We start from the raw sequence: 20,637 nt of genomic DNA, 5'->3' as shown, positions 1-20,637 counted from the left end.
GATATTTAGCTGAGGATGTACCATTGCCTCTCTGTAGAAGGTCATCTGTATGCTCTGCTTGAAGGCTGAGCATACCACTAGTCTTCTCTACTAAAAGAAACCCACTGTGTATTATTCATCTTTTATTCTGACAATAAACTGAGAGACAAATAATGAAAATAAAATCCCCTACATTATTTTTCCAATGAGAAAAAAAAAATCTACTGTTATGATTAGACAATAAGCTGAAGCCAAAGACAGGAGCCTGGGAACGTCTACTCTGTTAATTCAGATTGTGGATGGAATTCAGGCAACATTCCCACATTGGAAATTGGGCAAGAGATGACCATCGGAACCAAGAATTAAGGAATTTAGAGTCCATAATTATATATTACCTCACCCAGGAACCAGTGTAGACAGAGAGATCCTCCATGAAAAGGCTCCAGCTTGCATATGGAAGGAGATATATATGTATATGTGTGTGTGTGTGTTCCTTTGTTGGTCCAATGAAGTTGTTTGCATTCATGCTGTTGCTTTAAGACCCTAGCCTTTAGTGAGAGCCTCCATTTTCCCAGAACAGTTCAAATGAACATGGAATTGAAAACAGATGTGGGCTCCAGCATGTTATTGCACAAGGGCAAATGGGGCATAGGGAGGGAAAGGAGGGGGAGGTGGCAGGGACTGCGTGAAGGGACCTTCAGCAGCCCCAGGACTCTCATCACTCGAGGGGGTCTGAACTCTGAATTCCACCAGCCTGCACTCTGAAAATGAACTCTTAACAGAAAACAGATGGGAGTGGACCTGGAGTTGGGGGAGGGGAAATGGAGGGAGGCCTGAGGAGAAGAGTGTGGTGAGGAAGGCTACAGAGCAAGCAGAGTGGAGCAGTGTAGAGTGTGGGCTTGTTAACATTCTTGGTGTAAGGACTCTAAAGTGCTTGAGGAGGTGATGCGCGTTGGGGGCCACACATGCCTGGGACACCTACAGTCTCCTGCAGATAAAAATGCCTCTTGTTTTTGCTCTGCTGAAAAGCATCAATGACATTCAGAAGTTCCAAGAGCAGTGAGAATCCAGCCAGATTTTTTTCTTCATTTTGCCTGGGAAACATCTCATCCAAACAGACCACTTGCTTTTGCAAATGCCAGTAGTCCTGATAAATCAAACTCACTGGAGTCAGCACAATCCTCATGTTACTTTCCATAAGGGCTCTGTCTGAGCCAAGGCATGCCAAGGTCCTCGGCAGCGGGGGAGGGAGGAGGGAGCAGGGCTGGAGCATCGTCTAGACAATAATACCTCCTAGGGCTTCCCATCCTGGGAGCAAGAGCTAATTCACTTCTGTCTCTTTGGACTGGCTTATCAGAGGTTTGACAGTTCCCAGACTTGAATGAACCTTTCCACTTTTTTTTTTTTTTTTAAACAGCTTGAATCTCCCTGCTCAGTAAGTGAGAAGAAAAGGCAGATTGCTATAGGGCTGCGGTGAACCTAAGGAGAATGTCATTTTGGGGTTCTGCTATGTTAGAGTTTGAGAGTGCTGCTTGCGAGTGGGGGTGGTATTTGGCCCTTGATGTACTTGTTTGGCAAGACAGCTTAAATGTTCTTGGACAGATGCACACTATGTAATGACAAAGCAGTGGTTCTCAATGGGAAAGTGGGATTGGAGAGGAGGATTTTGCCCCCTGGAGTTTGGCAATGTCCAAAGACATTTTTCGTTGTCATAACTGGAGAGAGGGTACTACTATCTTTTCATGGATAGAGGTCAGACGTGCTGCCAAATATTTTATAATCTACAAGATAACACCCCACAACAATGAACTAATTATCTGGCCAGAAATGTCAATCATGCTAATGTAGAGAAACTATATTATAAAATAATTTTTAAACCTTGTGATAGTTTGAGGACAAGGATGGTATAGATATATAAAATTCAAGGATTATTCTTGAATACTGTTTTAAGGACACAACTCTAAGATCATACCCCACTAAAAAAATTCTTTATGATGATGATCATACAATAACAATAATAGCTATTAATTGTATTGTGCCAGGCACTATTTCGAGCACTTTATACATTAGTAAACTTGCTTTCACAACAAACTTATAAGATAGGATAGGTAAGATCATTTTCCTTTTCCTAAATTACAGAAGAAGAAACTGAGATACAGAGAGGTTTACAAATATACCTGAGCTCCCACAATTAGTAAGCGCAGGGCCGACTTTATGGGTGTTTAGCCCGTCCAATCACACGAGGCCCCATTCTCAGAAGGATTGCATGTTTGGTCTAATGCTCCACTGTTACTGTCTTGGAAGTTGTAATAATTTTATCTTTGAATTTGTGTTCTGTAATTGAAGCTCAATGTGACAGGAATGTGCGTGTGAGCAGAGGAAGTACGTGCAATATAGATGTCCACTGTTTTTTATTGCTCCAACCACACGTAGTGTTGATGATTTCCTTGAACACAGAACTCCAGTGGATCCCTAATGCATGTGAGTGCAGAGAGACTCAAAGCAAGTACAAAGTAAGCATGGTGGATCTGGGACTAAGCATGGGCACTGCAGCCCTATGAGGCCGCACTTTCTGTTCAAACCAGAACTTGCGCTGAACACAAAAAGAAGGCAGTGGCGTGTCTCTAAGGAATGCCCACACATTTTATCACACCCCTGCTTACTCACGTTATTTCCCTGTATTAGCCAACTACTTATGCTTGTAATGATGACATAGAAGGAAAGGGAAAGATAGGACAAGCCATAATTCCTTTTTCTTTTCGTCCTTCCTTACTTATCAGTAAGCCAAAGGTAGAGAGTGTTGGTAGAATGTGCACATATCGAGAAGTACAGTTGAGTTAGTTAAGTGCAGTTTCCACTGTTCTGAAAAGAAACAAAACACATGAATATCTGAATTGTGGAAGACAAATTGTGTAATTTAAGTAATTCTGCGCACAAGTTAAATGGTCTTAGATTTGCATTTAAACTGGTATGCACAATGTAAAGATGAATGGTAGCATTTGTGCTAATAATTTACAATTTTAATTTTTTCTCATAATGACACTTTACCCCTGATTTTTGGACAAGAGACCCTGCATTTTCATTTGGAATTGGGCCCTATAAATTATATAGCTGGATCTGAGGAAGGGAGCCATGATTTGAATTTTGGCAGTGCAGACCTAGAATCAATGCTCTTATCCACAAGAATATCCATTTCCATTCTGGGATCCAATGTGATAAAAATGAGCTAGACTTTAAGAGAAATTTCTCCGTCTGTGACCAGACACCTTCCAGAGTACAACCATCACCCTTCTGTTGGAGGGGTGAGAGTAGGGTCAATTTTCTCCCAATTGGAATTGTTGGTTTTTATGTGTGATGATTCTGCTGCAAGGACAACCTCCTGAGCAGCATGCTAAAAACTGTCGAAAGCAGCAGCTGAACTGTTATGTGCTACCCTCCAATTTGTATGTTTCAGTATCACACTTTCTATTGGTCTAGAACTCTAGTTGGTCATAGTAGTACATTTAATTTACACATCCGTGTGATCCATGTGCCAGGCATTTTACATATCTTATCTCAATTTAATCTTCTATACATTCTTAAAAGTTGACTTCAGAGTCGATAATGAGCAGAGGTCTCATAGAAGGCGATTGTGCAGCCATGATTGGAACCCACATTTGAATGATTTTCATGGCTCATTTAGTCCTGACTAGCCCTGCCTCATCTCCCCTCTGCTGTAAAGCTGTCCATGCTTAGCTATTTTCCATCAGGTTTTAGTTGAACATCTTTTGCAAGTTGAAATATTATTTAGAACATTTCCTTTGATTTTTAACATACCCAGTAAAATGTGACATCTTTAGAAAGTTGAATTTTTAAAAGGCTTTTTAATTTACAGCATCTTTATTTAAAATCAAATCTACTGAAACAACTTAAAGAGCCCATCAGTTTTACTCAGTCACGTTTGCTGAAATAAGTATAAACAAAATGTTTTCCTCTGAAATACATGAGGGTTAAAAGTCTCTGGTAAAAGAATTCTCAAAGGGAACATTGCTTGGGGCCATTTTGATTGTGTTGGTGATACTACTGGTCTTATCTTAGATGAGAACTCATCTAAAATTGTTTAACTTTTGCTTTGAACTCTTTTTAAACTCCAAGCATAGATTTTAAACGAGAAAGAGCTAAAGAAAGACAACTCTAAGCAAATTTGATCTTCGTCCACATTCGTACATGTCAGCATTGCTAAGATGATCACATTCATCTCATCAACGTTTACAGCCTTTGATCTAGCATGTAAAAGAATGGATACATTGGCGCACAGCCTCCCTAGGATGTATGATATGAATGTGTGTTTTACCTACAGACTCTGCTACTCAGAGGTCTGGTTCAGCATACTTGCCTCAAAACACAAGACACTAGAGCAATGGGAGGGAGGAGAATGGTAAAGATTGGTGGCACATTATACCCTTCAAAGGATACATTTCCGTCAACTCTTCAGGAAAAATCCCTGGAAACATATGAACATATGGCCTTTTAGTGTATGATGATTCCTTAAGCATAGATGTCTATGTGCACATCTTGTGTGCATGAGATCTCTTGGTTTTAGTTTTGCTCCTTGCATTGGTTTATTTTTTTGCCAGCTTGTGCAAGTGAGACTAGCAGAGATGTTAGCATAGTCTAAGGAGTCATATGCTGCTGGGTTTAATTCTCAGCACCTCTACTTACTGTACTTACTACCTTTTTTCTTCTTTTTAAACTTGCGTACGGTTACCTTACCTCTCTAAAACGCACTTTCATCTATAAATGTAAATAAAAGCAATCTGTCTACACCATAAGGATGTTAAAAGACTACGTGGCAGCAGTGTCAATCGACTGGCACACAGTAAGTGCTCAATAAGAGAATTCATGGTACTTATTATACTGAGGCCTTTCCATGCTGATAGCAAGAAAAATGGCATTTTCAGTTAATTTTTTCTTAAATGTGATGAACTATAATAAAATGTAACTTAACGTGCTGAAATCTACCCAATCTCTTCTGATACCAACACATTACAATACTGAAACACAATTGCCAAGATAGTATAACTTTTTTTTTCAACACTGTATTTTATTTTAAAATGACAAACATGCTTGGCCAGCTAAAACACATAATTGTGAGTTACTGGATTTATTTTTTCAGTGTAGGATTTCAGTTTATTGGGAAACTAGAAGTTGTTACATTAAAAGTAAATTCTACACAAACATATATGCAGTAATGTAGTTCTGTGATTTTTTTTCTTTTTCTTTTTTTGTGAGGGGGAAGGGGACAGGGTCTTGCCCTGTTACATGTGCTGGAGTGCAGTGGCATATTCACGGCTTGCTATAACTTCCACCTTCTGGACTCAAGCCATCCTCCCAGCCTCCTGAGTAGCTGGGACTACAGGCATAGGCCATCACGCCTGGCTAATTTTCGTAGTTTTTTGTAGAGATGGGGGGTTTCACCATGTTGCCCAGGCTAACTCCAGAGCTCAAGTGATCCACCTGCATTGGCCTTCCATAGTGCTGGGATTACAGGCATGAGCCACCACACTCAGCCAGTTTGCGGTATCTTGAACTCCTGAATTAGAGCTTGATTCATGAATATAAAGCATCCCAAATCTCTGCTTAGGGATCTTTGTAACTGACATTAACACGTAAATACTGACATTCACATTGAGGAGAGTTTTGCAGATAATCATTACTAATGTATATTTTGCCCTTTGATTTGAAATCAATAAGTTGGAAAAGCATTTGTATGTCTCACAGGGTAGTATCTATAACAGCATGGATTAACTCTTTGGTGTAAAAAAAAGTATGGAACAGTTTTTATGAGTCCTTTTTTGCATTAAGTAATATTTACATCAGTGAAAACATCTGAATTCTCATCAATCTGTTTAAATTTTATTATAATTAAGCACAACACATTTTCCCTTTTTTAACTGACGTATAATAATTATACACATTCACAAGGTACATAGTGATGTTTTCTAACGTATCATGTATAGTAATCAGATCAGGGTAATTAGCATATTTATCATCTCAAACCTTTATTTTTCTTTGTGTCGAGAACGTTTTCTTACAAACAGTTTTTCATGAGTTGACTGGTTTTCTAGGAGAGACACTGAATTTAGGCAGATCCGAGGAAAGTAAAATGAAAACATCAGTAGTAGTATCTCTTGATGATGCTGAAATACAAGCACAGTGAAAATTTAAACATAAGGCATTTTATTTCTGTTGATGATATTATAAAAAGAAAATCATGAATGAGTGATTCATAGATGAATAAACATTATTGTATTCACTTTTTTTTTCTGTACAAAGTCCTGATTCCTGATTTTCCTTTGACCTTATGTTCTTCAGCAGCACTTGTTTTTACAATTAAGAGATAATTACTATCCTGGACCCCTGGAAACTTGTGAACTTTCCAGAGGTCATTATAACTTAGTATCTGCTAAGTGCAGCTCGAGAAGGCCCAAATGAAACAAAACTTAGCAACTGTGTTCTTAACCTTGTTTATCATTAATCCGGAGACAAATGGCCTGTATCTAGCTTATATTAAAACTCAGGCATTGGAGTCTGTGCACACACACAACGCATGCACACTCTTGGTCAAATGTTTTGCTGAATCAGCTGAATTAAATGATTCGTGGGAGGCAAACTTCTCTGTCAGCTCCACATCAGATAATTGATGCTATTTATAATAGAAATGAAATAGGAGGCTAAAAACTAACAAAGAAAAGAATTCCTTGTAATTGCCGTTGTTTTCTTTGGAAGAAGGGAAGGAACCAGTGACTCAGTTTGGCCATACATTGATCGCATTAGAGAGAACAATGCCAACGAGTGGAGTAAAGCTGAATATCTTGCAAATAAATGTAACATTGAGACATGTTTCACAACGGACTCTTTCCTAGCAATCAGATTCATTATAGGGAAAGGGCTGTGACAAGTTCAAACAGGTGAGAAAAGAGACCAAACACAGAATGAATCTCCTTAGTGTTTTGGGGGCGGGGCGGGGCGGGGGCGGAGTCTCGCTCTGTGGCCCAGGCTGGAGTGCACCACCTCGGCTCACTGCAGGCTCCGCCTCCTGGGTTCACGTGGTTCTCCTGCCTCAGCCTCCCGAGTAGCTGGGACTACAGGCGCCCGCTGCCACGCCCGGCTAATTTTTTGTATTTTTAGTACAGACGGGGAGAATGAATCTCTTCTAATCCCTTTTAACCAAACCCAAGAATCACGCCAATATTAAGAAAATGACAGAATGCTTTCCTGGTTATTAGAAGTGTATTGTGAAGATGGCATTTTTGTATGACTACACAATCCAGATTATACAATATTGACTACACAATGTAGTCATAAGACTAAAAGAAAAGTTAACTATGATAATAGCTTTTATATATTAAGCAGCTTTTATTGTTTTAGATATCTTATGTAATATAAGTAAATTTATCCTCACAACAAAGTTGAGAGTTTGCAGTATCACTTCCTTTTCAATTGTTGTATAGGAGGTTTGGAGATGATAAAGATAAAAGGAAAATAATATAATCTTTAATCTACAACACACCTGAAATGCAAGGGACGTGGTATTCCTTATAAATACCCAGATGACCATAATGAAGACATATGTATCTGAAATGACTTTGGTAGAGGAAAAAACTGTTTCTTTGTAGATGAAAGATGTTTTACAGAGACTTAAATTTTCATCCTGGGCTCATTCATTTCCAAACTTGCTTTTCCATAAGGTCTGTGAAGTAAGAGACCTAGGAAGCCTCACATCCACCATTCAATGTGCCTTTTGACCCTTAGTTCCTAATCCAGTGCTGGATGGGTGGGGTGTCTGTATCAGAACCACCCACAGGAGCTTTTTCAAAACACACAATCTCCCCATTGGTAGGACAGATTCCATGCTCTGAGAGGCAGACAGAACCAGCTGAGTTATTGTATCAAAGGGGCTTCAGAGGAATACGAGTGTGCACAGCAAGGACAGTGCTATTCACCTCTTGTTCTTCATAACTAGAAAGCCTGATAGGACAGAGTGCTGATTCACTTCTTAGTGCCCCTTCTGACATCAGAAGGTGGGCTTTGTTTGGGCCCAGGGTGAGTCTCTCAACACTAAAGTATTTCCTTAGTGATCTCATCACTCAGGGCCACCAGAAGACCCCATTAGAAAAGCTGAGTGGCGTATTCTCACTGAACAAGCCACAGGGAACTGCAGGTGGGGGACTCGGAAACATTCAGGGAGAGATGACAGACAACCTGTGACTATATAGAAGGGCTAGAATTCTAATTTGATACATAAATCACCAGGAATTAAGTGTCCTGTTAATAGAAGACACATGGAAGTTTCAGAGAGAGAGAGAGAGAGGGAGAAAGAGAAAGAGATATAGAGAGAGCAAGCAACTGCATGTAGATGGCAATTATAATCTTGGTTTCAAATACATCTTTCTTGTTTTATGACTGCTCCTTATTCACGGCTTCCTGTTCCTGTTATGAGTGAAATACGTATGCTCGAATTTTGAAGATCTCGATTTGAATGATCTTAAATCCCTTTCCTATTCTTGAATTAACTCTTTTTTTTCTATGTATATTGGGTACCTGTATGTGTATATGTATGCTTGTACAGAGAGATTATTTCATTAGTCAGAAAACTTGATCTAATTAAAAACCTAAATTGCCTCTTTATAAATGCAAGAACCAGCGATACTGATAGTGCCTCTGTCACAACTGGCTTCTCGTTTTTCACATGATCTTTGTCCCTGGTGTTAGCTGGCTGTGCAAGGTCTCTTCAGCCCACTGTTTCTTGGTGAGCTCTTTATATAATGTGCCTGGTGAAACCTCTTCTGGATGTAAATAACTAGGATGTCGCTGAAACATGCAAGGACCCTTCCCTCTGGGTACTATTAACAAGGTAACAGTCTGATATTAACATTTCTTAGTATTTGTGGTATTACTTTTATCCTGTCCTGGTAAATCTGGGCATCATTTATATATATATTAATAGCTACTGTGGGATCAAATGATCACACAGTTTATGATCACTTTTATCAGTTACTGAGCTTACCTTTCATGAAAGATATTTAAGAACACATTCTATTTAATTTAGTGATCTTTTTTTTTTTTTTTTTTTTTTGAGACTGAGTCTGGCTCTGTCGCCCAGGCTGGAGTGCAGTGGCCTGATCTCAGCTCACTGCAAGCTCCGCCTCCCAGGTTTACACCATTCTTCTGTCTCAGCCTCCCGAGTAGCTGGGACCACAGGTGCCCGCCACTTCGCCCGGCTAGTTTTTTGTATTTTTTTAGTAGAGATGGGGTTTCACCGTGTTAGCCAGGATGGTCTCGATCTCCTGACCTCGTGATCCGCCCGTCTCGGCTTCCCAAAGTGCTGGGATTACAGGCTTGAGCCACCGCGCCCGGCCTAATTTAGTGATCTTTAAAGTCATATAAGGTAACTGTTCAAGCCCAATTTTATAGAAAAATGAGCTAAGGTTTGGATATATTGAGGAACTTTCCTAAGACAGCAGAGCTAGTAAGTGACAGAACATTGAGTCAAATTGTGATCAAATGAACCGAAAAATTCATTCTGCTCAGCCTTAGAAAATGCAGGTCATAAATTTTATTAATTTTTCATTCAACAAGTATTTATGGAGCACAATGCCACACAATAGGCATTGTTCTAGGCACTAGATTACAGCAACAAACAGGAAGAAGCAGCAATGAGTATTCTACTCCCTACCTGAATTGCCTGATCAAAACTCTCTACCACTTTGCCTCTGCTATCCCTGGGATGTTGCTAAGCAGTGTTCAGCTTCTACTCAAAATCCATTATTAAGGATCAACAGTCATCTTTGATTTAAATTCAGTAGCTGTGATTTCCTATCAGCCTCTTCAGAGGAGGATACTATCATTCCCACAGGGTTCCTAGAATTTCCCATTTTTACATGCCCTGTGATTGCAACTTTCAGTTCTGCACAACCAGAAAAGTTATGAATGGTACATTTTCTCCATTCTTTTCACTCTTTCCACCTCTCCCTCTCAACAGGGACAGCTGTTTTCTATTATAAAACAGGCTGACAAGGTGCTGGTCTGGAGCAGAGTCTCTTTGGCAGGTAATTTTGATGAGGCCCAGAGGTAAGGGGGTGGGTGTCTCTGATGGGTTTCCGGTCCTGTTATCAGCCATGTCCAGCAACCCCAGACACGGCTGCTGTCTGTACATAGGGCTGATTTCTGGCTTGGAGCCCATGCCTGCTGAGAGCATCAGTCATTCATCAGGGCTAATCCTTTAACTTTTTCTACTTAGGCTGAGGAAGCCTGGGAACGAGGCAAACATTCAGTCTCCCTCTAGCAGAGAACTTGGTCATTGAACACTCAGTGGTAACCCTACCGGTTCTGACTGGGCACTCATACTTTGATTTTTTGGTGGTGGTGGTTCTCGTTTTAGAAAAGTAGCAATTCTAAGCAGTAACAAATAGACTTAGTATAGAGAGAAAGTAAATGCCATGTGAGAAAAGACTCCCCTCGACAGCCAGCTATCTGCAGAAGAGAGGATCCAGTGATTTTTTTTTGCACAGGGAAGTTTTCTCTATGGCTTCAAACCAGACTTTATATTGCCTTTGGTTTTCGGGAAAATACAGGTATCTTAGCAACAAGGTTCAACTAAAACCTACTGAGCTTTGTAACCTGAGTCCTATTCTACTTACTGCCCTTCTAATGGGTGCTTCCAGAAACTAGCTTTCCCCTGCACTCAACTTTACTGTTTAGATGGAAAAAACACAGCTGCAAAAGACCTAGAAAGATTTGTCATTAAGAACAAAATTGTTCTTAGTCTTAATTGGCTTTGCTAGATTAGAACGCTGTCTTTTTCTGAAGAACACCAGATGTCAGGAGACTTGGTATGTAGTCCAACTCTGTGATTAACAATAACATTAATAATAACAAAACATAACAGAAGCATTTAGCATTCAGTGACATTTAACACTAACAATATCAAGCTATTACTCTGTGTTAATATGGACTAATGTATGCATGTAACATACATTGTGTGATTTAAACTTCACAGCTCTGACAAAGTAGGTGTTATCAGCATTGTCTCTCTTTTACAAATGAAGAAACAAAGTCTTAGACAGGTGAAATAACTTGTTCTAGGATAATACTTATTAAAATACGAAGGTAGAGTTTATACCCAGATTTCCCAGCTTTATCTGTTTTTTCATGTGGAAAGTAGGGATAGGGGCAGGGATTAGAGCATGTTTATAAGTTTCCTCAAAATGCCATCATCCTTAAGGAAAAGAAAATTACAGGATATTGTATCAGGCTCTAACATATTATATGAAGCTCACATTAGTAATGGTGGTGGTAATGATACCAAGTGGATTTACAGAGTTCTAAATAACTTTAAAAAACTTTCATTTTATTACTGATATGAACTGAATGTGACCCCCTCAAATTCATATGTTGAAGTCCTAATTTTCATCATAATGGTATTGGGGGGTTAGGCCCTTCAGACACGAATTCAGTTTAGGTAAGGTCCCAAGAGGAGACCCATGATGGGATTAGCACCCTTATAAGAAGAGGAAGAGACAAGAAGGAGCTCCGTCTGTCTGCCATGTGAGACTGCAGCAAGACAATGGTCGTCTGCAATCTAGGAAGACAGCCCTCACCAGAAACCGTGTTGCTGGCACCTTGATTTGGACTTTCAGCCTCCAGAACTGTGAAAAATGGATAAATGTCTTTGTCTAAGTCACCCAGTCTATGGCATTTAGTTGTAGCAGTCTGGGGAGAACAATGAAATTACCTTATTTGATTGCCACAATTAATCACCTTTCCAAGATGGTTAGAGTAATTACGACTCTTTCATTGTTACAGACAAGAAAATTGAAGCTCAGAGGTTTGCTTGCTCCAGACACATGCCTGCAAGTGTCTTTGCGTGTGGCTCCTAGCCTTGGTATTCGCCCATCACTGTCTGAGTTTACAGCCTGTGTGTACAATGTATTCTATACAGGAGCTATTCTAATGGGACTTTAACCACAAGTATGCACCCGGTCTCAGAACTCTCCTTATGTATGCAAATCTCATGATGCCGGTTTCAGATGGAGCTTACCAAGGCCCTCAATTCATAGATGGGTTGTAACAAAAAATTACATAGGACTTCGTACTTTTCTTTTTCCAAGGGAAGTTTTCTCTGGAATGAATAATGACATAGAGCTTTGTACCTTTATTTTACTTTACTTTTTTTATTTTTTGAGACAGAGCCTCACTCTGTCACCCAGGCTGGAGCGCAGTGGTGCGATCTCAGCTCATTGCAACCTCCGCGTCCTGGGTTCAAGCAATTTTCCTGCTTCAGCCTCCTAAGCAGGTGGGATTACAGGTGCATACCCATGCCTGGCTAATTTTTGCATTTTTAGTAGAGATGGGATTTCACCATGTTGGCCAGGCTGGTCTCAAACTCCTTACCTCAGGTGATCCACACACCTCAGCCTCCCAAAATGCTGGGATTACAGGCATGAGCCACCATGCCCAGCCTTGACTTTGTACTTAAAATTATGTAATTTTCAGAAATTTGAGTAGAATCCTTTTCCAGAATCAGAAATTTAAGCTCCTGCCAAGAACGTTTTTCTCTCAGTCGCTCTTGCTCAGATGCATAAAATCTCCTCAGTGCCCAGTCCTGACTGCTCTTTGGGCTTAGGAGAAATCCCTCTGAAGAGCCACTTCGACCATGAGGGCTTGAGAGTTGTCCTGGACAGAGAAGCCCAAAGGTCCAGAGTGCCCTGGACATTCTGCACAGCTACCTCTCTGGGCTCTGACCAACTGGCTTCTTTCGGTGGCTGTCTGGAGATGTACTCCTTGGAGACCAAAACTTCGGGATCCAGTAGCTACCCTGATTATATTTCCATGCACATATTTGGGGGAACTTAAGTCTTCATTAGCAAAGTCATTTGAATGACCTCTAACATACTGAGCATCCTAATCACCGTGGAGGTGAGAGAGATAAAAGGAAGGCAGGCAAGAGAATCAGTGTTAAGGGAGCTTCTTGAGCTGGAGAGGTTGTGTTTGCTCCCATTTGTCCTCCTTCAGGCTGTCCCAGAACACTAGTGATGAGCTTTTCACTGGATGTGGCTGAGACACAGCAGCACCCACATCACCACTGTGCCACCGACCCCTTCCCACCATTTTTTCTATTACTTCACAAAACACCTTTAGTTGTGCGTCTGACCCTTGACCCCAAACCCTGAACCAGAACTCACTGAGTCCTTCAGGTTCTCTTTGAGGAATCTGCATGGCCATGAGGGTTCAATGACAGGTACTTTTTGGTCTGGGCTTAATTTTCTTGTAATTTGTTTCCCCTACCTGGACATAGTATCCTTGGGGAAGTGCCCTTCTTAACCAACATAGGCACGAGGCTAAGTGGACAAATTCCATGTCATCCCCAGAGGGTCCCCCCGCCTAGGGGAGTAAGCGAAACTTGGCGTTGCAAACACCTACACTTCCTTCACACTATAGGTTACAATTCTGGCATATTTGACTCATCTACCTCTCTCTTATTCAGATATAGATAAAATGAATGCCAGGCAGTTAGCTGTGTGGGAAGGGTTTGGTTGAGGCTATGAGAATATAGAATATTTCACAGATTTTTCAAGTGATAAGGATTGAGCATATGACAGGAGTAGAGTAAGGGGTACATTGAAAATGTGGACTGTGTAGGGTCATGGGATCACTAAATGGTGAAACATCCACACCCACAGATACCGAATGTCTCCAGAACTGGGCTTTGTACTTATTTCTTCTTTTGTACAAATCCCTCTATCATTTTGTCAGGTTTTATTTGTTTAGTTTTTTTGCAACTTTATATGATGTTGTAGAGTCAGTAACATTCATAGCATTAAAACTAGACTTTACGAGACCAAATAGTACCCTTTTAAGTTCACTTTTAAGTGGTTTGCCTTCAGGGACTCTGAATTGGCCCTAACATCTTCAAGACATGTATCCTTGGTGAACCTTAAATTTCACAACTAGAAATCTAGTTCTTTGGTTTCATGAATCTTGACATTCTAATGGTCGTAAGGAACTTAATGACGTGTTCAGGTCTTAGAGTCAGAACAATCTGAATTCAAATCTCTACCAAGCATGTGATATTCACCTTCATTTGTAAAATGAGAATAATGAAGTATTACCAACCTCTAGTGTTATTTTAAGAATTAAGTAAGGGAGTTTTTGAAATGCTCAGCAAAATGCCTTATTATTGGAGTCAACGGTGTTATCATGCTTGCCAATTTCCCCATAGCCAAACCTCAAACTATGCCAACCAAGCATTACTCAAGTCCAAAAGCTGTATTCACACCAGGTTGTATTCACGTTAGATTTGACTAACTTCAGTGATAGCGTCTTACTGCCTCCTGAGATTGCCAAGTAATTTTTCAAAATTGTAATTGCTAGAGAATTCTTTCTTAATTTGAGGCTAATCTTCTAATACCCATATATGGATTTTCATTAGGGACCTTGGAGCAAAAGAATGCAAGTCAGTGACAGTTGTTCTAGCATCTGAGAGAATTCGTGTTGATGGACTCCTTTCTTCCTTCTTGTTCTCTCACTTGTTCCAAATATGATGTGCTTGGGTGCCCTTACCGCAGTAGCTGTTCTGCTTATGAATATGCTACTTCTTGTTGTTTGTTGTTGTTGTTGTTTGAGACAGATTCTTGCTCTTGTCGCCCAGGCCTGGAGTGCAGTGTCACGATCTCAGGTCACTACAACCTCTGCCTCCTGGGTTTGGTCTCCCACATAGCTGGGATTACAGGCACCTGCCACCACTCCCAGCTAATTTTTGTATTTTCAGTAGAGACGGGGTTTCACCATGTTGGCTAGGCTGGTCTCGAACTCCTGACCTCAGGTGATCCAGCCGCCTTGGCCTCCCGAAAGGCTGGGATTATAAGCATGAGCCACCGCACCCGGCTATATACTACTTCTTTAAGCTCCTTTTTAAATTCTCTAGGTTTGGAAACCCTGTAGTCCTCACTAAGCTCCTGAATTTAGGTATTTTCCCTTAATAAAAGAAAAAAACAGTTAATTAATAAATACTCATCCATTACCAGAATGGAACAACTGTTAATACTTTTCCAATTTTCTTTACACTTTTTTGGAGGCAAAGAAAATAATAGGTAAAATTGAGACCCCTGTGATGTCCTTCCTAATTTGTATTCCCTTCCCTTCCAGAGCTAGCGATTAAGAAGTATTTGATGTGCATCCAGTTCTATATATGTACCCTTTAACTATAATATATGCACATATATAAAAAATATATAAGTTTATACATATTGGCAAAGCTATATCATTCATTTGCATTATTTAAATTAAATACAGTACATGTAAAGTTTTCTAACTTGCTTTTTCATTCAATATTATATTTTCAAGGCAGATTCATGACAATACATATGTAGGTTATTCTTTTTAACTGCAGTATATTTTATTATATGAACACATGTGATTTATCCTTGTATCTAACTATGTGTCTTTATTCACTACCACCTGACCTTTGCATTAATTCCCCTTTTTGCTACAACATTGTTGTATGGGACATCCTGGTATATAGTTATCTCTACTCTGTAAGAGTTCATAGATTTTATATAGGCCAAACACACACACAGGGAAGCATTCTCACCTTGGATGGCTGGGCTACAGAGTATAAATGTTTTGGGGCGATGCCACTGCTCTTTGTGATGGTTCTATTAGCACACTCTCATCAGTATTAAATGAGAGTTCCGATTTGCTCTCATTCTTGGCTAAATATTGATATTTTTGACTATCTGGTGGATTTTAAAGTGTGTCTAACTTTTTAAAAATGTTCCTGATCATTTTTATAGGTGAGCATGTTTTCACTTGCATTTTACATATGCAGTTTTCCATTTCATTTGTCATTTTCCATGAATGACACATGAAAATACTTTGCCCATTTTTCTATTACATTCTTTTATATTTTTGTATTGAATATATTTATTTTCATATTCTGAGTGTAGACTTATATGTGCTGAACATATTTCCTTTCAGTGGCCTTCAATTTTGTTTTATATACCATTATTTATGCATAACTTTTAAGTCTAAATTGGTCAGGTTTATCAGAGTTTTCCTTTATGATTTTGTCTTCTTGTGTTTGCTTTAATAAATCTTTCCCTGCTCTGAAATCTTAAATATGTGCACCTATATTTTCTCCTAATAGATTTAAAGTGTTTTTAACATTTATATTTTAATTTATTTTATTAATAATATGAAATAAGAAAAATCATTTATGCCTACTATATATGAAAAATACATTTTATGTATATGGATAGACAGCTCTCCTAGTGTCATTTACTAAATACTTCATTCTTTTACTTTGCTAATTATATCTTTACCCGTATCCAATTTAGATTTTGTTTCCTCTGTCAAGTTTTTATTTTAATGACTGTATTTTTCACTTTATGATTTGGGATTGGTTGGTTTTATCATCCACCTGTGTTCAGTATCTATGTCTTTTGTTCCATGACACCATTTTTGTTTTATAAATTTTCACCTCCAGTTTTTAAGGATCTTGAAGATTTTAATGTCATTATTTTCAATATTGTCAGGAGTGAATTTTTGTCTGAAATGTTTTATTTTGTAGGCAATCTCTTCTGCGTCTTTTTCTTCATGGCCTTTGTAATTTCTATTTGCAAACTAGTCTTGTGTAAGGAGATGTTTTTCCTCTGCCTCTCTGTATTTTCACTTCCCTGCTTTCCCCTGGGGCCCCTTTCCCATCCTCAGCAGGGCAGAACCATTCTTTCCATCATTGCCCATTCTGCCCTGTGACTGGGCTGGCAGGAGCCAGGCCATGGGCCAGCAGACCAGCACTTGAGTGACACAGCTTTATGTAAACTCTGGGCTCGGCCTCCTCTTTTTACCACTACGCCCTGTGCCAATGAACTTGGTTTTTGTCCTATACAGCATGTGGGTTGTTTTGAACACTATGGTCCCTAAGAGTCAAATTTATTGCTTATGTATTTTAGTTATTTTCTGGCCAACGATGAGGTTTCTTTCATTTTGTAAAACTAGTGTGTTTTCTCTTTTCACTTGAAATATGATTTTGCAGCATTACATATTCAGAGGATATGCACTGACCGGAAATTGTGTATGGTGTATTTTTCACTTTCTTTGACCACTGCCAAAAAAACTGTCTTGCAAGAAGTAGAAACTACTCTGATTAATCAATCACAGTGAATGAAGGGATGAGTAGAGCAAAAGCATCGCATTACCAATTCTCGTACAGTGGTCTGGAATAGACTGGAGCAGTCAGTGTGTCCTCAGCTTGTTGTACAGAATGACCTAGAGATTCAAGTTTTTTTTTTTTTTTTTTTGATACAGAGTCTCACTGTGTTGCCCAGACTGGAGTGCAGTGGCATGATCTCGACTCACTGCAACCTCTGCCTCCTGGGTTCAAGCGATTCTCTTGTCTCTTGTCTCAGCCTCCCAAGTAGCTGGGATTACATGTGTGCACCACCACACCCGGCTAATTTTTGTATTCTTAGTAGAGATGGGGTTTCACCATGTTGGCCAGGCTGGTCTCAAACTCCTGACCTCAGGTGATCCACCCGCCTCGGCCTCTCAAAGTACTAGGATTGCAGGCATGAGCCATTGTGCCCGGCCAATTTAGTTTTTTTTTTTAAGGGTTTCAAAGTTGATTCTTATGCTCAGGAAGGCTTGGGAAGTGCAGATCTAAAGGAATGTGCTCTGGGTGAGGAAGTCAGAAAGCATGATGTTCAGCTCTCTTTTTCTTAAAATCTAAATTTTATTGGGCCAAGTCCTCTGTGGGCTCTGATTCTCTCACATGTAAAATGAAAGGGCTATATTATATAGTCGCTGAGAACATTTTACATACTGAATACACTTAATTCTTATACTAGTGAACCTTTTTTTTTTTTAAATTAATTTTGGCATCCACAGTCTACTCGTGATTTGGATTGGGACTGTAGTCAATTAAAACCTCAGGCCTTTTTCCATGTGCTGCTCTCAAGCCAACATCTCTCCAGTCTGCAATTAGTTTTCACATGCAGGTAAGGACTTGGTATAATTTTCTGCCTACATTTACTTTAATGTTTGTAAACATTTTTAATGCACTATAATATGCATAAATATAAATGAGCATATTCCGGGAATATATTTGCTAATTTTTTACCAGCTACACCTGTGCATCCAGCACCCAGCTAAAAGAACAGACTATATGCACCACCCCAGAGCCCTTCTTTGTATTCCTTTCCAGATATTACCCATCTCCCCATGAGAAACCTCTACTATGACTTATAACACATTTGTTTGCTCTTTTGGGCTGTATCTAGAATCACAAATATATACTGTCTTCTTTTGTTTAATATTGTGTTTTTGACAATTGTGCATCTTGGTACATGGATTTATAGATCATTAATTCTCATCGTTGCGTAGTATTCCATGGTGTAAAATACACCATGCTTATCCATTGTACTGATGGTGAGCATTTGGGTAATTTCCAACTTTGGCTACTATGAATAATGCTACTACGAAAGTTCTAGTAAACGTATTTTGGTGAACATAGGTTTGCACTTCTCTTGGGTATATAACTAAAAGTGATATTACTAAGCAATAGTTCACTTACATATTTAGTTTCAGTAGACACTGCTACACTGTTTTCCAATGTGGTTGACTCAGTTAAAGCTCCCACGCACAGTGTATCAGTCTTCCAGTTGCCCCACCTCTTTGCCACATTTAGAATTTTTCATTGTAGTTATTGTAGGTTGTGTGTTGTGGTATCACATTGTGGTTTTAATTAGTAATTACCAATGATTAATCCAGTTGAATGATTTTTTTCACATGATTATTGGCAATCTTGATGTAATCTTTTGTGAAGTATCTACTCAAGTCTCTCATGCATTTTTTCAATTGGTTATTTGCCTTTGTCTTTTCAATTTGTTTTAGGACTTCATCTATTCTAGATATAAGTCCTTTTAAAATATATTTATTGTAAATACGTTCTCCTGCTCCTGCTTTTAGCAGCCTCGTGGGAATTAGGTGAGAAATAGTTCTGAGAAACAGGATGGTGGTGAGGGTTAGCCAGCATGTGGTGCCTGGCTGGAAAGGGCTGGCCTGGGCAGGATGCTGATGCCAGGGCAATGTGCTGACTTAGGACCAGAAGTGTCAGCGAGCTCTGAGAAGTGGAATGGAAAGGCAGGAAAGAAAAATATTTCTTGCCTTTAAATTGCATGCAGGGCTGACTAAGAGTAATTAACCGTGTTGATTTGTTTTTCCATAGAAGTACTAGCAAAGAACAATGAATGTTTCCATTACCCTCGCCCCCTCAACTTGTCATGCCAGTCACCACGAGTCACCCGGCTTTCCCCAGTCTCAGTTTCTCCTCTTCATAGAGGGAGATGGGTGGATGGCTGTCTCATCACTCTCTGTGCTGGAGCCTACTGCAGTTGTAGGGTTGTAAAACTCAAATGAGACTCCATGACCAGAAATGAATTATCTTCACTGCATCTCAGAAGACTACTCTGTTACCCTCTTCAACCTCCACACCTTTATGTGTGAGGCTGAATGTGAGTGTGTGTGTGTGTCAGAATTTAAGACCAATCTACCAGAATGCAAGCTTGGCATTGAAGGATATTCTCTGGAGAGAGGATCCATGATAGTGGAATCACCCCAGCAGAGGCTGAGGTGACAAACATTGAGGGGGGACATAGAAGAAGCGTCAGGGGAGGTAGTATAGAGTGTACGAAGGGTTTTTCGACTCCTGGTTTTATACAAGAAGCTGGCTGTGTGCTCACTCCACATGGGAAGTGCATCTGGCCCTTTTTGCACATCAGTTATTAACATCTGCCTGTTCTTAGACTGAGTATATTTTAACACTATATTTACATGTACTAGTGCTGATAATTTTTTTAACTGAAAAAAATTTTCTGGAGAAAATGACATTAAGGTTACTTTTCCTTTATCAATTTAGTATCCAGAGTTAAATCACCTCAATTTTTTTAAAAAAATTTATTTTACTAAACTTGTTTTCATCTGGACAAATCCTTTTTAGTGTAAATTTTACAAAAAATGTCTCATTTGAATTTAAATCAATTTTTACTCATATGTAATTGTAAAGTATCTTTTGTGGCCATAACTGCTACAAAGTCCAAATTTTGTGTCTAAAAATGTTAGATCTAAATTTCTGAGGATATTTTGATATTTTAACAAATATTATTGTCATCAATATTTACTGTGTATAATTTTACTTATTTTCAGTCTATCTAAAATGATTTCTATCAAGTTTATTTTTTGTCTGTTTAATCGTAAGGTGATTCTTTGCTCAATGTTTCACTTTCAACAATTCTACTGTGTGGAGTTTTAGCTATTGTTAATTTCTTTGTGTGTTGATTGCTTCTACTATGCTTGATTTTTTTTTTTTCTTTTTTGAAACAGAGTCTTGCTCTGTCACCCAGGCTGGAGTACAGCAGCACGATCTCGGTTCACTGTAACCTCCACCTCCCAGGTTCAAGTGACTCTCCTGCCTCAGTCTCCCAAGTAGCTGGGATTACAGGCATGCACCACTACACTCGACTAATTCTGTATTTTTAGTAGAGATGGGGTTTCACCATGTTGTCCAGGCTGGTCTGGAACTCCTGACCTCAGTTGATCCACCTGCCTTGGCCTCCCAAA

General features: G+C 39.4%; 1 long non-coding RNA gene across 1 annotated transcript in view; it reads right to left on the bottom strand.

Annotated features, from left to right (window-relative positions):
- Positions 1-5,995: 5,995 nt before the first annotated feature.
- The window catches only part of LOC123568630 (uncharacterized), a 28,233-nt gene continuing 13,591 nt past the window's right edge, over positions 5,996-20,637 (bottom strand). The window contains exon 4 of the long non-coding RNA XR_006692046.2: positions 5,996-6,158. This is a non-coding gene — a long non-coding RNA (uncharacterized lncRNA). The remainder of the gene's footprint in view (positions 6,159-20,637) is intronic.

This window comes from Macaca fascicularis, chromosome 14, assembly GCF_037993035.2.
Source record: "Macaca fascicularis isolate 582-1 chromosome 14, T2T-MFA8v1.1".
NCBI lineage: Eukaryota > Metazoa > Chordata > Mammalia > Primates > Cercopithecidae > Macaca > Macaca fascicularis.
Note: the sequence above shows the minus strand (reverse complement) of the source record. Positions and strands in the feature narration are given on the sequence as shown.